The 18220-nt window shown below is 44.1% G+C and overlaps 1 protein-coding gene across 1 annotated transcript in view; it reads right to left on the bottom strand.

The window, feature by feature from the left end:
• UTRN (utrophin) overlaps positions 1-18220 on the bottom strand; it is a 609745-nt gene that overhangs the window by 551143 nt on the left and 40382 nt on the right. The window lies entirely within an intron of this gene.

The following is an 18220-nucleotide window of genomic DNA, read 5'->3' as shown; positions in this document are numbered from 1 at the left end:
AGCAACTGGAGGCCCTGGCTTTCAGGAGCAAGAATAGCCTGCAACAGGTGCAGAGTCCTGAGCTGACGACCGAAAGGCCTTTTGCCTCCACAGCACCAGGTCCCCAGGCACAACAGCCAGACGGTGGTGGTGACAGTGGTGACGTGAAACGTGCCAACCAGTATTTTCTAGCCACGAGCAACTTCCCTAAAAAAAAAAAAAAAAAAAAAAAAAGTACCCCAACAGACCCCAAATATTTCTCCTTAACATATCACCTCTTTCACATAGTTCTCTCCTAAAACAATTGACTCAAAACTATTTGAATGTTAGTCATAATACAACTTTTTCTTTTTCTTTCCAAACAGGATCATCACTGAGGCTCAGTGTAAGCACTCCAGGTAGCCTCTTTTTTTTTTTTTCTTCTGATAGGACAGAGTTAAATTGAGGGGCAAGACCGAGGCAGAGAGACAGACAGACAGACAGACCTTTAGCACTGCTTCACTAGTGAACTTCCCCCTTGCAGGTGGGGAGCAAAGGCTCCCTCCACATGGTGATATGTCTGTGCTCCATCAGGTCCATGAATGTCTGGTCCCATAATAAACCATCTTTGATGCCTATCAACTAACACAATGCCCGGCACACAGCAGATAATAAATATTTACTGAATAAATGAAATCAATATGATTTAGAATAAAAAATCATCTTCACGCAGACAACCAATATCTTACTTTCAAGGTAATACATCAGTATCTGTTTCTCCTACATATTTAAGAAGGAGAACAAAAGGTTTCCTTCAGAATTCAAGAGCCAGTGATATTAAAAAAAAAAAAAAAAAAGAGTTACCAACCATACTATTCCTTGGCTAAAATGCCTTCAGGTTAGCACATCCACAAAGAGAATTTTCATTGGACTAAGACTAAATGAGAAAAGACACTCACAATCATTTAAGAACTCTAGCAAGATTTTTGTGAGTATGGGGGTGGACAGGGTATGGCCCTCACACATGGACCGTTTCCCCTCTCCAGGTCACGTCTGCTTTCAGATTTCTCTGCTTGACAGAGAAGCAGAGGGAGGGAGGAAGAGACACCAGAACTTTCTCCAGAACCAGTAAACCCACCTCCCATGTGGGGTCAGGGCTCAAACTGGGATGTCACGCATGGAAAAGCATGGGACACATCTCTCTAGCCCTTAAGATTGTCCTTCCAAGAAAAAAAATCACAGATTCTTTTTTTTTTAATTTTATAAGTGATTTGCTATTGATTTAATAAATTACAGGACAGCAGAGGTACAATTCCACACTGTCCCCACCACCTCCATTGGAAGCTGTGGCAGTCCTCCCAAGGTTGCAGATAGGGGTTAACCATTTCTTTCTCCTTTTTTAATATTTTATATTTATTTATTTATTTTCCCTTTTGTTGTCTTTTTTTTACTGTTGTTGTAGTTATTGTTGGCATTATTGATGCCGTCGTTGTTGGATAGGACAGAGAGAAATGGAGAGAGGAGGGGAAGACAGAGAGGGGGAGAGAAAGACAGACACCTGCAGACCTGCTTCACCGCCTGTGAAGTGACTCCCCTGCAGGTGGGGAGCCGGGGGCTCGAACCTGGATCCTTACGCTGGTCTCTGTGCTTTGCAACACGTACGCTTAACCTGTTTCGCTACCGCCCAGCTCCCACCTATTTCTTTTTTTTTTAATATTTTTATTTTATTTATTTATTTATTCCCTTTTGTTGCCCTTGTTGTTTTATTGTTGTAGTTATCATTGTTGTTGTCGTCATTGTTGGATAGGACAGAGAGAAATGGAGAGAGGAGGGGAAGACAGAGAGGGGGAGAGAAAGACAGACACCTGCAGACCTGCTTCACCACCTGTGAAGCGACTCCCCTGCAGGTGGGGAGCCGGGGTTCGAACCGGGATCCTTATGCCGGTCCTTGTGCTTTGCGCCACCTGCGCTTAACCCGTTGCGCTACAGCCCGACTCCCCACCTATTTCTTTTTTATTATTATTTTTATTATCTTTATTTCTCAGACAGACACAACCAGAAACCAAAAGGATACGGAGAGATAGAGAGACAGAGAGATACCTGCAGCCCTGCTTCACCACTTGCAAACTTATCCCCACTGCAGTTGGGGACCGGGGGCTCGAACCTGGGTCCTTGTACATTATAACATGTAGGCACAACCAGGTGCATCACCACCCGGCCCCACTATTTGCCTATTTTTGCATATATTTGCTTGTCTTGTCTATGGTCCCACCTTCTCTTCCTTTCCAAGTCAAACATACGCCTATTTCTAGACCCAAATGTCCCTCCCTTTCTCCTCTTTCTCTGTCTGGGTCCTGATGCAGTTGGAGCTCAGGGCCTCGTGGTCCCCGCTCCATCATGTATTCCCCTCTCGGAGCATAAACCAAGATTCTTTATGGGGTGCAGAGGGTGGGAGTTCTAGCTTTACCGATTTTCTTTCAACAAGCCATTATTCTAGATTTTAAACGTTAAAATTATCTGTGTAATCTTTTCAACATAATTAAACAATTTTCTGGAAAACATCATGTGAAAATATGGGGTCCATGTGGTGGTGACCCTGGTAGAGGACGTAAGTCACCATACTCGATGGCCCACTATCAAGCCCCCAGGCCCCCACCTGCAGGAGGCAAGCTTCCTGAGCGGTAGAGCAGTGCTGCAGGTGTATCTCTTCTCTGTCTCTGTTCCTCCCTCTCTATCTCTTACCCTCTATCAATAAAGAAAAAAGACAAAGGAAAAAACTGGTTGACAGGAGAGGTAGAGTTGCTGTACAGGCAACAACCTTGGCGGCAGAAAGATGAAAGAAAGAAAGGAAGAGAGACAGGGAGGCAGGGAGGCAGGAAAATATGAATGTGAACAGACTAGAATGGAAATGAAGTCTTGAAGTTATAAAAAAACAGCATGAGAGAGTCAGGCTACCGGTAGCACAGCGGTTTAAGCACAAGGGGTGAGAAGCACAAGGACAGGCAGAAGGATCCCGGTTCGAGCCCCCGGCTCCCCACCTGCAGGGGAGTCGCTTCCCAGGCAGTGAAGCAGGTCTGCAGGTGTCTGTCTTTCTCTCCCCCTCTCTGTCTTCCCTCCTCTCTCCATTTCTCTCTGTCCTAGCCAATAACAATAATAGCTACAACAATAGAACAACAAGGGAAACAGAAGGGAATAAATAAACTTAAAATAAAAAAGTTAAAAAAAAAAAAAAGGTCAGTGCCATGGAGACAGTTCAGCCTATTTTAACAGCGACTTGCACGCCGGAGGCCCTGAAAGCAACAGCTGATCTCTAGCACGACCTGAAACCAGAGCAGGGTTAACTTACAGCAGAGTTCTGGTCCTTTCTCTTTCTTGCCCTCCTTTCTTTCTCTCTTATCCTCTCTCTCTCCTATGTAAATAATCTTTTCCCTTTTTTAATTTATTTTATTTATTTATTCCCTTTTGTTGCCTTGTTGTTTTATTGCTGTAATTGTTGTTGTTATTGATGTTGTTGTTGTTGGACAGGACAGAGAGAAATGGAGAGAGGAGGGGAAGACAGAGAAGGGGTGAGAAAGACAGACACCTGCAGACCTGCTTCACCGCCTGTGAAGGCTTGAACCGGGATCCTTACACCGGTCCTTGCACTTTGCACCGCCTATGCTCAACCCGCTGCGCTACCGCCTGATTCCCAATAATCTTTTCTTTTAACTAAGCCCAAGGGAAGAGAATGTCTGTTACACGAATCAATAAATAAAAAAGAATAATTTCAGCATGACATCACTGAATTGTTAAGATCAAGAAGTCTCCACCCCCTTTTTCCCCAATACTTTTTTTTTCTTTCCACTCCACTACCACTCTGTTGAGGGAATATTGATTTATAGGATTAGTAGAGGGTGGATTTCCAAGATTAGTGTCAGAATACCTCACCCTTCACCAAATTTCTGACCTGTTCCTTCACAGGGCACTAGATCCCCCAACCTCCCCTCAGCACTGCTCACATCCTCCTGCTCAGCCCTTAGTGTTTTTTTTCCAAGTCATTCCTTCCAAGATCGAAAATGACTTTCTCTTCCTTTCACCTTGAGGAGAGGTCCAAATATCTTGAATTCTAAAATGAGATCCTATGTGCGTAGGTAAGAATTTCCTCAGAGTTCCTCAGAAGGAACCAAATGGAAGAACAAATCAATTCTCCATTTGCGTTTATTTGTGTGGTTTATTTCCCTTCACTCATTCTATTCATTATCAAGGATCTGTCATCTCTGCAGATGAGGTGCTATGCCAGGCACTACAAACACAGGAGTGAACAAGAAGACGCCTGTCTCTTACTTCTCCAGTTAGACACACGGGTGGCTAACAGGCACAGGAAACGCTGGTTGTCAAGACTTTTTACCAGGGAAAAGTAAATAATGAAGCATCCAGCCTCCCCATGTATGTGAGAAGTTATTAGAAAAGATAAGAACCAGTGACGGAGAGAATGGGGACTCAAAGGAACTCTTCAACCCTGACGTCTCTAATGTAAACAGATGCCAACATGTCTCTAATGTAAACAGATGCCAACATGAGGAAAGACGCCACTGGGATTGCTCAGAGTTGAAAGCAGAAGTTTTAAATTTAGTTACGGTTATCACACCTGTAGGCATTTATCCACAGATTACAAAGACACGTACCCAAATGCATAACATGTTCCTCAGAGCATGACTCTCAGCAGCCAAGAGTTGGAAGCAACATAAGGATGGGATAAAGATGCAGTGTATCTGTACAAAATGGAGTGACTATCCAGATATCCAAAAATACTATATATGTGAGATACTGCATACGCAGCATAGATGGACCTAGGAAGCATCCTGAAAAGATGTCAAAGATAAGCACCTCGTGACTGTAGTCATCCAAAACCCTAACAGTAGTAATGAACTGCAAGCTCCAAACAGGGCTCACCAGAAGAGCAGGGAGGAAAAGAATGGGAAAACCCAGGCAAAGTGGTATCAGCTGGGGGCCATGCACACAGTACGGCCCACAGGAACCCAGGTTCAAGCCCCAGGTCCCCACCTGCAGAAGGAAAGCTTCACGGGTGGTGAAGCAGGGCTGCAGGTGTCTGTCTGTCTCCTTCTATCTCCCCCTTACTCTCAATTTCTGGCTATCTCTATCAAATAAATAAAGATTTGAAAAAAAAAAAAAAAACTTGAAATCTTTGCTCCTCTCCTTATAGAGATCACCACCTGCAAGACCTATCAACAAAAAAGGGACTAAACGGGAGTCAGGCTGTAGCGCAGTGGGTTAAGCACAGGTGGCGCAAAGCGCAAGGACCGGCATTAAGGATCCCGGTTCGAGCCCCCGGGCTCCCCACATGCAGGGGAGTCGCTTCACAGGCGGTGAAGCAGGTCTGCAGGTGTCTGTCTTTCTCTCCCCCTCTCTGTCTTCCCCTCCTCTCTCCATGTCTCTCTGTCCTATCCAACAACGGTGACATCAACAACAACAATAATAATAACTACTACAACCATTAAAAAATAAAACACCAAGGGCAACAGAAGGGAAAGCAAATAATTAAAAAAAAAACCAGAATAAACAAAGCAATTAGCACTGTGACAAGCATGTTGAAGCAAGTCACAAAACAGATGGTACGAGATAACTGGAGAGAAAGCTCTGTTGCAAAGGAGTAGTAAGTAAGTCAGGTATCTCCAAGGGGTCACAATGACCCCAATGCCCAGTGCCAGAGAGAGCAGAAGTGTCCAGCCGAGAGTTGGGGGCAGTCACTGCAGACACCCGTAAAGAGGCCTGTGTCCAGAGCTTCCAGAAGGCTGCAGATAAATGTGGGAATAGAGCCTGTAAGAAGGGCGCGCCTCAGACCAAGTGATTCATCTCACGTAACTCTGCCTTCACAAACACAATCCCCTCTACCTGGAACTGCCTTCTTCTAGAACCCCCTCCTCTCCCACCTCACAGGCCCTCATCAGGGAAACATGACCCGTCCCCCTAAGGATACTAGAATGCCCCGTCCTAACCAGCAGTTCCACAGATCTGATCTGTAGGCAGCACTGATCATACTCCACAGCACACTGCTCTAAACCACAGTGCTTAAAATCAAAAGCCCTCCGCCGAGATCTTGCTGTGTCTGCCGTGAGCTTAGCACAAGTGCGTGTCAAACAGACAATGTGTGAGTGAGTGAACAAGCCAGAGGAGGGCTGCAGAAACAGAACAAATACGGGTGCCCACTACTGCGGATTTACTGAGTGGCTGGAGATGTGGCATGGCACCATGCTTATAGCTCAGGAACCCACATAGAGTTTGGGTGGGGGAGGGCAGGATAATTACACTCTGGTGCAAATCTTCTTGCGTGAAAAAGCAGGGGAGAAGCTCCGTGAGCGGTGAAGCAGGGCTGCGGGTGCCACACTGGCTCCCTCCGTCTGCATCTCCCCCTCTACTCTCAATTGCTCTCTGTCTCTATCCAGGAACAAATAACTAAATCCAGATTTAGTTTTCAGGAAGCATGATGAGACACTGGCACCGCTCCATTCATCTCCAAGAAGCACACCAGATGCCAGCCTAACTTCCAACACGGACGATGGTCCTGTCCTGTAAGATCTGCAAGGTTACCGAACAAAGCAAATCATATTGTAAAGTTATTGTTAGTAACCAACCCTGTGAAGATTCCTCACCTATAAACTACTTCTTTCATACTGTTGGTAAGAGAGGGAGAAGAAATTCACTTTCAAGATTCCTATAGCAGAAACCATTCCCAGTCTGTCGCTTAGTCATCTTCGTACTAATTCTTTTCACTCACTGAGTTCACACCTAAGCCTCCTTTCTACAACACACGGACAAAGAATACGAGGGAACCCCAACAGGCCAAGGGACTTTTCTTTACCTGCCTGTGACGCTGTGCCGTCTCCCTGTGTGGAACTGGACGTCACTTCCATTTCTCCGTGGCTCAGCCTGTCCTCAGAAAGAAGAGAGGCAGAAGGCTATCGTGCACGCCTTCTCAAGTCGCAAAAACCCGTCTAGCTCTCAGCCGGAGAAATGTGCAGCTGACGGAATTAGATGGAAAAGCAGGACCAAAACATGGAAACTGTGGAGAGAGGAGTTCCCTCCCCAACTGCTCAGACCAGAAAGGCTACATTCCTGCCTTGGTGCAGAGCCCTATCCCTGTCGGCTCTGTCTGAGCCTCCACCAGACACAGAACCTGTCACCTCAAAAATCTAGACTTCTGACAGTGCTCATCTACCTAGGAACAAAAAAAGTTAAGGTATGCGTTTCTACAAACACTACTTCACATCATGGAGAATACCTTATCCGCACTTCTCTTTAGGAGAGGGAGTCCAATGGGGGGGCAGGAGGGGAAGGAGTGGACATACAGGTGTGAAAGCAGACACGGGAATCAAGATTTTAGTAATGTTCTTAAGTTTCTAGCTCTAAAAAGAAAAGAAAAAAAAAAGCTTCTAGCTCTCCTAAACTTTATAGTCTAATTTTTCAACCTTTTTAAAAAATATTTATTTATTTATTTTTCCCTTTTGTTGCCCTTGTTGTTTTTTTATTGGTGTTGTAGTTATTATTGCTGTTGTTACTGATGTCATCGTTGTTAGCTAGGACAGAGAGAAATGGAGAGAGGAGGGGAAGACAGAGAGGAGGAGAGAAAGACAGACACCTGCAGACCTGCTTCACCAGCTGTGAAGCGACTCCCCTGCAGGTGAGGAGCCGGGGGGCTCGAAACGGGATCCTTATGCCGGTCCTTGTGCTTTGCGCCACCTGCGCTTAATCCGCTGTGCTACCGCCCGACTCTCTAATTTTTTGACCTTTATATGCCACACTATCCCCTAAAGCCTGTGAGGATCTGTGCATCCATACGCTGAGTGACATAGGCCGTGGGTCTGAAACAGAACTGCGCCCCTCAACCAGGATCAAAAAGACCACTGGGTAAAAGGCAAGGTGCATCTCTCTGCCAACAGCAACACAAAGCGCTCTGCTCACCGCACTCTCCGTGACTGTCCTCACTCAGCTTCTCCAAAGGCCGACTTCTCTGCCTGCCTTAGAGAACGTGCACACACCCTGCCCTGGGTCTCCATCTTGTGCCCTCTTGAATGGAGACTTAACTATGTCTTCTTAGGAAGCCTTTCCCTCACCTCCACTACACAGCCCAAGCTAGGCGGCATTTCCCTCTACGCAACGAACAGGTAGTTGTGTGTTCCGCAGTTTGATGCCCGCTTCTTCTGCCATTCTGTATATCTTAACAGCTAAATGCTGTAACCATTGGGCTTCCCAACCATGCTGGCCAGTTACAGTGCTTGCAATGTGGAACACTGCATTTCAAATGATCTGTTAAAATAGACTTCACTGAATCCTGCTGTCACCCCTTTTATCCCACAATCTTGTTGACCATTATTTAATCACTAATAAAAAAATTTTTTTTTTTAAAGAAGAGGAAAAAACACCTATGGACACCTATTCTTTGACGAAGGTGCCCAGACTATTAAATGGGGAAAGCAGAGTCTCTTAAACAAATGGTGTTGGAAAAAAATGGGCTGAAACATGCAGAAGAATGAAACTGAACCACTATATTTCAACATCTAATCTTTGACAAAGGTGTCCAGACTATTAAATGGGGAAAGCAGAGTCTCTTCAACAAATGGTGCTGGAAAAAATGGGTTGAAACATGCAGAAGAATGAGACTGAACTACTATATTTCACCAATCACAAAAGTAAATTCCAAGTGGACCAAGGACTTGGATGTTAGACCAGAAACTTAAGATCAGATACTTAAGAGGAAAATATTGGCAGAACTTTTTTCCATACAAATTTTAAAGACATCTTCAATGAAACAAATCCAATTACAAAGAAGACTAAGGCAAGTATAAAACTATGGGACTACATCAAATTAAAAAGCTTCTGCACAGCAAAAGAAACCACTATCCAAACCAAGAGACCACTCACAGAATGGAAGAAGATCTTTACATGCCATACACCAGACAAGAAGCTAACAACCAGAATAAATAAAGAGCTTGCCAAACTCAACAACAAGAAAACAAATAATCCCATCCAAAAATGGAGCGAGGACATGGACAGAATATTCACCACAGAAGAGATCCAAAGGCCAAGAACACATGAAAAAAATGCTCCAAGTCTCTGATTGTCAGAGAAATGCAAATCAAGACAACAATGAGATACCACTTCACTCCTGTGAGAATGTCATACATCAGAAAAGGTAACAGTAACAAATGCTGGAGAGGTTGTGGGGTCAAAGGAACCTCCTACACTGCTGGTGGGAATGTCAATCGGTCCAACCTCTGTGGAGAACAGTCTGGAGAACTCTCAGAAGGCTAGAAGTGGACCTGCCCTATGACCCTGCAATTCCTCTCCTGGCGATATATCCTAAGGAACCCAACACACCCATCCAAAAAGATCTGTGTACACATATGTTCTTACCAGCACAATTTCTAATAGCCAAAACCTGGAAGCAACCCAGGTGTCCAACAATAGATGAGTGGCTGAGCAAGTTGTGGTATATATACACAATGGAATACTACTCAGCTGTGAAAAATGGTGACTTCACTGTTTTCAGCCGATCTTGGCTTGAATTGAAAAATTCATGTTAAATGAAATAAGTCAGAAATAGAAGGATGAATATGGGATGATCTCACTCTCAGGCAGAAGTTGAAAAACAAGATGAGAAGAGCAAACACAAGTAGAACCTGAACTGGAATTGGCTTATTACACCAAAGTAAAAGACTCTGGAGTGTGTGTGTGTGTGGGGAAAATACAGATCCAAGAAGGATGACAGAGGACCTAGTGGGGGTTGTATTGTTATATGGAAAACTGGGAAATGTTATGCATGTACAAACTATTGTATTTACTGTGGAATGTAAAACATTAATCCCCCAATAAAGAAATTTAAAAAACAAACCAAAAAAAAAAAAACCCCACAAGAGTACTATCACGGATTCAATCTCCAACAAATATTACAGAATTTTCTTCATATTACAGGTGAAAAAATTCATTTGGCTCATCTTCCTTTCAAAATAGTGTTGCACTCTGGTGGTGGGAACTGAGCAGAGTTGTACCCGTCACCTTGTCATTGTGGAAATCAATATTAAGTCACTAATAAAAAAATAGTATTGCAGTTACTATAGCCACTAGCCTATGCTGTCACTGAATGCATGGATAATAAAGCAGGATTCCTCTCTGGCAGACTTAGTGTATTTCTCAAGACCAGGTGCTTTCAAGAGAAGCAAAGAGGTCTTTGCTCTAGCTCAGCATCTGTGCGGCCAGGCCCCACCTGACACTCCTGGGCCGTGACACTGAGGCATCTCCCAGTCTACCAGAGAAAGTATTTCCTAACAGGTTTAAATATGAGTTTATTTTTCCTTTGGTAATGCCATGCTTTTTTATTTTCTGTACTGTTTAAGATCAGTTTGTCTGATTTCACTAAACTGCTAAAGGGAACCATGGCTGTGGTGTTTTTTGTTTGTTTGTTTTTCAGGTTTTTGCTTGTGTGTTTTCTGTTTTCTGTTTCAAAGGATGGCAGGCATAGCTCACTTCGGGCCCTGCTTTGCAGTGCACGGCAACCCGGGTGGCAGCTCAACCCCTGTTTCACTGAAGGAAGTACCGGTGTTGTGGCCCTCCACCTCTCTGCCTCTCCGTCTCTGACGAAAAAAATAATAAAGGCCTGGAGAGTTAAGTCCCAGAGATGACTCCCCCCCAAAAAAATAAAAGGCAGGAGGCAGGATGCAACAGGGATACAAAGGTAAAGAATAAAAACCTTGGGGGTCGGGCGGTAGCACAGCGGGTTACGCGCACATGGCACAAAGTGCAAGGACCAGCATAAGGATCCCGGTTCGAGCCCCGGTTCCCCACCTGCAGGGGAGTCGCTTCACAGGTGGTGAAGCAGGTCTGCAGGTGTCTGTCTTTCTCTCCCCCTCTCTGTCTTCCCCTCCTCTCTCCATTTCTCTCTGTCCTATCCAACCACAATGACAGCAATAACAACAATAATAACTACAACAATAAAAAAATAAGGGCAACAGAAGGGAACATAAATAAACAAATATTTAAAATTTTAATATATATATATATACACAAATTTGAGGGTACCCTAGCCCCCACTCACCTGCAGAACCATAGGAAATAATGGAGCCATACAGATATCAACTGCAGCAATAATCTTAGTGGCAAAACAATAATAATAATGGCAGGGAGAGACAGCATAATGGTTCTGCAAAAGACTTTAATGCCTGAGGCTCTGAGGTCCCGGGTTCAGTCCCCAGAACTGAGCAGTGCTCTAGTCCTACTCCACATCTTCCTCTACATATCTCTCTCATTAAAATAAACTATTTTTTTAAATATGTAAACACCTAAGGTATCAAGAAAGACATCTGTCTTCACTGGATCAAACATATTTATTCAATAGAAAAATGGGTAAAATTCGGATAGATAATTCAGAATAAGATTTACAAAATCTTGTTTCTTACAAGGAATGAAAGCATTTCACAAGCTTTAGTACGAAAACTGCCAACAAGACTGTCCAAAAGCACCACCGACTAGTTTAAATGTTACTATCAATGTAACTGCTGCTACACTTACATCTTGAATGTCTCCATGATTATGAGGAAACTTACTATCTTTTTACAGATAAAACTGACATCTGGGCCAGTTAAGTCTTGGGGGTTTGCAAAGTGAGAGGCAGGTCTGACCACAAAATATACTCCAGCTCCTCTTACTGCCAGGAGATTACACAGGACAACTCCCAAGCAGAGACTCACCCATGTCATTTGGGCAACAGCCCCGCAGGAGGAATGACAAGAGTACTCTAGGCCCTCTCACAGTGAGGGGCTCTGCCCAGTCAAACATTAACTTCCACAACAAACAGAGCTCAGGCCCACAGGAAGTTAGCAAAGCATCCAGAAGCTGGGTCAGCAGGGAAAGGTTCAGAGAAGGCAGAAAAAGCAGATGTTACAGGAAGGCCCTAATGGCAGCTTGGGTTGGGTTGTATTGGCATCGTTCTGCAAGACTGAATACGACAGCTGTTCATCCAGCTGCGTTCAGTAGCTTTTTCGCTCTCTCCCATCCAAAGGAAAATAACAGGAGAGCAATGATCCTTGCTGCTCCGCCTTCCTCTTTCTCTTTCACATTTCCTGCTCTGCGTCTGTGCCTTGTAACCCTTAAAGCTCTAAACCCAAACTCTGCAGGTTTTTTTAAAAAAATAATAACTGATGTAACTAGTTATTTAATGATGGTTTTAACAGAATTATACGATTTGGGGAGTCCAGGCCCAGTGGTGGTACACCAGTTGAGAACACATGTTACTATCAGCAGGGACCCGGGTTCAAGCCCCCACCTGCAGGGAGAAAACATCGCAAGTGGTGCAGCAGTGCTGCAGGTGTCTCTCTGCCTCTCCTTCCCTCTCTCTCTTTCTCCTCCATTCCCTCTTGATTTCTCTATCTCTTACCAATAAATTAATAAACGAAACAATAAAAAACAACAAAATCATAAAACTACAGGGGTATATTTTCACATCAGGGTGTGTTTGTGTGTGGAACTCTCCACACCCACCACAAGGTCTGGTGCCCATCCACTCCCTCTCATAATCACGATTTACAATAGTCAGGGTAGCGCCGCAGTTAAGCGCATGTGGCGCAAAGCACAGGGACCAGCGTAAGGATCCCAGTTCAAGCCCCCGGCTCCCCACCTCCAGGGGAGTCGCTTCACAGGCAGTGAAGCAGGTCTGCAGGTGTCTGTCTTTCTCTCCCCCTCTCTGTCTTCCCCTCCTCTCTCCATTTCTCTCTGTCCTATCCAACAATGATGGCATCAATAACAACAACAATAATTACTATAGCAACAATAAAAAACAAGGGCAACCAAAGGGAAAATAAATAAATAAAATCCGGGGTGCCCATCAACAAATGACTTGATAAAGAAGTTACTAGAACAGAATCTGAAATGTTCAAAGATGACATTATGCTGCTAGGGACAGAACAAATCAAACTGGAAGGGACAACGTGAAGTGAACTAAGTAGGGAAGTGAAAGAGAATAACCTAACTGCTCTGCTCAGATGCAGAAGACAGAAGACAACTTAAGATAAACTTGCAAAAGGAACCATAACCAAGCTTTTGGCCATCGCTTTCACCCAAAACTACGCGCCACATCTTTCAGAATCCAAGTTACTCCCCTGATGGGACATACCACTTCACCTCTTCCGTCAACCAGAAGAAATGTGGTCAGGATTTTGGCTTTTAAGGGGAGATGCAAAAATAGGGTTCCGCTTCATCGCAGCGTTTCAGCTTCTCGGACAACTCACAGTTGGGTGGACCTGCATTGATTCTACAACATGAAAACCAACTGCTTCCGGATGACACTCACAGAAACCTGTGACATGGCTTCCCTAGGCACAAATCCCTCAGACCACTATAAGCAGCTGAGTGAGTGATGGCAGACGAGGACCGGGTGGGAGGGGGTGAACTGTTATGGGGAAAACTGAGGATCCCGGTTCAAGCCCCGGCTCCCCACCTGCAGGGGGGAGTCGCTTCACAAGGGATGAAGCAGGTCTGCAGGTGTCTGTCTTCTCTGCCCCTCTCTCTCTCCCCTTCTCTCTCTCCTCCGTATATATTCACATATGTATATACACATATCAGGTTAAATAAAGTATTTTAAAATATATCTTTTATCAATAAATCCTTCATTGCCAATGCCTCTGGCAAAAGGCATGGCAGGTGGAGAAAAATGCTGCCATCCCAAGTACAGATTCCTTGTTCAAAATGCTACCAAAGTCCTTCTTCTTTTTCTATTTTCTTTTTTTTTAAATTTTTTTATATTTATTTATCCCCTTTTCTTGTCCTTGTTGTTTTATTGTTGTAGTTATTATTGATGTCATCGTTGCTGGACAGGACGGAGAAAAATGGAGAGAGATGGGGAAGACAGAGAAGGGGAGAGAAAGACAGACACCTGCAGACCTGCTTCACCGCCTGTGAAGCGACTCCCCTGTAGGTGGGGAGCCAGGGGCTCGAACAGGGATCCTTACACTGGTCCTTGCGCTTTGTCTCACATGCACTTAACCCGCTGCAGCTACTGCCCGACCCCCTCTTTTTCAATTTTCTACATACCATCTAATGGTCTCCCAATGGAAAACACTTTCCTGAGTCTTTTTTTTTTCATTTCCAAAAACTACTAGGAAAAAAATAGAAGTCCTATCCTAGAATAATGAATTACAAAGCAGAGGTTAGTGGTTGAAAAAAAAAATTAATGACCCAATCAACCGATAAACTAACAGGGCCATAACAGTTAAAAGGGTGAAATATAGTTGACTTCATTTAAAAAATAAGAAAAATTAACCCAAGTTAAGTATTATGAGTCATTTTGACTCAAAAAATTTAAACAAATGTCTTTTTTTCTATGTTTTCCGTAGATATAAAGGAATTAAATAGAGCAATGCTATATTTCCTGCTATCTTCTATACAAGCCTAAAGAATAGGGAAGAAGTCTTATTCTGGTTTTTCTATTTTAACACAGTGGACTGGGTCTGTTTTATATCTTACTCCCTTTTAGCCACCAAGTTGCAGATGCTACTATGAATCCACCCTGACTTGCCCGGCAGACAACCTCACCCATGTGCCCTGGAGCCCTGCCCCACTAGGGAAAGACAGAAACAGGCTGGGAGTGTGGATTGAACTGCCAATGCCCGTGCCCAGCAGAGAAACAATTACAGAAGCCGTAACAACCACCTTCTGCTCCCCAAAAAGAATTTTGGTCTTTACTCCTAGAGGGGAAGAAATGATAGGGGATGATAACCAGAGGGCTCTGAATTCCAATTCCATCACGATCTATTATTGATAGACAGTGATAGAAATAACAGCCAACCCACATCTGTGACCTTGGAAGAACTGCAGTTCCCAGTGGAGGGATGGGGACACCAAGCTCTGGTGGTGGGAAGGGTAGGGAATTATGCCCCTGTTAGCTTATAATTTTGTAAATCAATATTAAATTACTAAAAGAGAGAGAGAGAAGAAGAAGAAAAGAAAGAAAGAAAGAAAGAAAGAAAGAAAGAAAGAAAGGGAGAGAAACTGAACGGGGAAGAAAGTACAATGGTTATGCAAATAGACTCTCATGCTTGAGGCTCCAGAATCCCAGGTTCAGTTCCCAAAACCACCATAAGCCAGAGCTGAGCAGTGCTCTGGGGGAAAAAAAGAAAGAAAGAAAAGGAAGACTTGAGTGGAGAAAGAAAGAAAAGAAGACTTGAGTGACTGAGAAGTCCAGTCTATGCAGAATTACCAGAATTGCTGTGCAGCCTCATAACTGTTCAACTACATACAACAGGTATCCTGGAGCTCCGCTTCCCCAGAGCCCTGCCCCACTAGGGAAAGAGAGAGGCAGGCTGGGAGTATGGATCCACCTGCCAACACCCATGTTCAGCGGGGAAGCAATGACAGAAGCCAGACCTTCCACCTTCTGCACCCCAGAGTGACCCTGGGTCCCAGAGGGATAAAGAATAGGAAAGCTATCAGGGGAGGGGATGGGATACCGAGTTCTGGTGGTGGGGATTGTACAAAGTTGTACCCCTCTTATCCTATGGTTTTGTCAGTGTTCCCTTTTTATAAATTAAAAAAAAAAAAATCCTGGGTGCATGTCAGGTTGTGTAGCGAGGGAGAGAGAAGAGACCAGGAACTCATGGCGGAGCGGGAACAGAAATCTTTATTCACGTGGATGCCCCAGAGTTGGGTGTGAGCACAACAGTTTAGGCCACGTGGAGCTAGCAAAATGGTCGCCTCTCAGTATGCCCACCAGCCCTTCTCCTAGTCCTCTCCAGCCCTGAAGGAAGAGAGGAAACTGGAACAGCAGTGAGATTTATAGGGTAAAAACCGGAAGAGGCAACTCAGGACAGGATTGGCTAGGAAAGGGGGTGGAGAGAGGCAAAAGGCATGCTGGGAAGGTGAAAGTGTCCTTAGCAACTGTTGCCATGGTTTTAACTGAATTAGCAACACCCTGAGGGGATAATGTGGTGGGGATCTTTGAGGCAAAACAATGATTATGTAGGCAGAGCAGGAGGGCTGGCTTTAAGGCTCAACAGACGCAGAATACCTAAGCCAAAAATAAAACCCAGAGATAACAGGTCAGAAGAAAAAAAGAAAGGTAAGACATATGAACTTAAGGTCTGACAAAAGAAAATAACCCCATCTGCAATCTATTTGCAGAAAGGGAAAAGGAAGAAAGAAAAAAAACTAAAATGAGAACTTGTGTTATGAATGACTGTGAGAGTAGAAATTTACACATTACTGTGGCAAAAGTGTGTTGTGAGACATGATCAAAGATACAAAGGCTTTACCGACAGGAAAGGGTGAGCATCTTTTTTTTTTATTTTAGTTTGTAAAGAGGAAGGTTGGAGGAGGTACTGTCCTCGGATTACAACATCTGACAGTCTGTCACGAATCATTAGATTTGCTGCTCATTTAAGGTAAATCACACAGAATTCTCCCTGCGTCCACTGAAAAAAGATCATTTTATAACTTGCACCCAGTCTACCATCAGGAATGTTGCAAGTGAGAGTTGGGATAGTCTAGATTTTATTGTTGAAGACAGACCTTTCTCCATGCCATTCACTCATTCTGAGACTCCTGGGAAAAAAGTTTCTGGAGCGGCCGGTCTCAGAGCCAGGACAAAAAAAAAAAAAAAATCACTAAATAAATAAATAAAATGTGTTTCCCATTAGCAACTGTCTTCCTGAAATGTCTAATTATCAGTCTTGTAAATCATTTTCCATTTTCACTGTCTACTATGACACTAAAACCAATGTGCATTCAGATCCCACAGTGGATCAGGCCACCTCGGCTCACAGCAACAGCAAGCACACCAGGGCACAGGCGCGCAGGCCTGATCTTCCTAACCTACAGGGCTCTTTCTTTACATTGACTCAATGTTGATGACGTTCTATAACAAATTGGAATAAAATGGGTAAACAAGGCTTTTCAATATTATAAAACGCTATCGTAAGTAATGAGACTAAGTAATCCAGACCTACGTTGCCTAGGAAACAAAAGTACGGGGCTGGGCAGGGTACACTGATTTGACCCCAATGTTACCATGTGCAAGATGCGGGTTCAAGCCCCAGCCCCCTCCTTCGGGGAGGCAGCTTGCACAAGTGGTGAAGCTCTAAGTGTCTCTAACTCTCCCTCTACTTCCTTTGCTCTCAATTTGTGCTTGTCTTATGAAATATAATAAATAAATAAAGCAAAAAAAAAGTTAAGAATTGGGGGCCAGGCAGTAGCGCAGCGGGTTAAGTGCACGCCGCACAAAGCGCAAGGATCAGCATGAGGATCCGGATTTGAGCCCCCAGCTCCACACCTGCAGGGGAGTCGCTTCACAGGCGGTGAAGCAGGTCTGCAGGTGTCTGTCTGTCTCTCCCCCTCTCTGTCTTCCCCTCCTCTATCCATTTCTCTGTCCTATCCAACAACAACATCAATGACAACAATAGGAATAACAAGGGCAACAAAATGGGAAAAAATGGCCTCCAGGAGCAGGGGATTCGTAAGAAAAATTAAGAATTGTTGCTTTAAAAAAAGGGGGGGCTGGGTGGTGGTGCAACTGCTTGAGCGCATGAGCTACAGTGCTCAAGGACCCAGGTTCAAACCCCCAGTCCCCACCTGCAAGGGGAAAGCTTCACAAGTGGTGAGCTGGTCTGCAGGTGTCTCTCTGTCTCTTCCTCTCTGTCTCCCCCTTCCCTTTCGATATCTGGCTGTCTCTATCAAATAAATGAAGATAATAAAAAAATTTTAATCAAAATAAAAAATTTTACAAAACTTTAAAAAAGAAACAAAAACAGTTCTTCTTTCCCCATGGAGTCACTGAAAATAGCAAATGCAGTGATGCTGAAACGGATAAAGGGGGTGAACCAGCGCGTGTACAAGTCCCAGAACATGAGGTTAGCTCTCTGCCTCCTTCCACTCTTTGGGAAAATACTTTCTCAACCTAAACTGAATCTCTGTCATGTGCTCTGGACTGAGCACACAAGTAGTTCACATATTGCTAGCTTTTATGGTGTACTAACTGGCTGTGATTTTGAAAGGTTAATGAAAAAAAAAAAAAAAACTCTGACTTTGGCTAATATTCCTGAAGCCATATATTACAAAAAGTAAACGTTTAGCAAATCAGATATTAAATTTAAATGAAGGCTGTGGAAGTGAAGGTGTTGATTATAAAGGACTTGGTATACTGTCGATCTCAGTCTACCCGTGTTGTAAGCAATAACTTAAAAAGATGAGGAAGCCGAGGATGAAACCCAGCATCCTCCATTTT

This window comes from Erinaceus europaeus, chromosome 4 (assembly GCF_950295315.1).
Source record: "Erinaceus europaeus chromosome 4, mEriEur2.1, whole genome shotgun sequence".
Classification (NCBI taxonomy): Eukaryota; Metazoa; Chordata; class Mammalia; order Eulipotyphla; family Erinaceidae; genus Erinaceus; species Erinaceus europaeus.
This window is presented reverse-complemented; position numbering and strand designations above follow the sequence as displayed.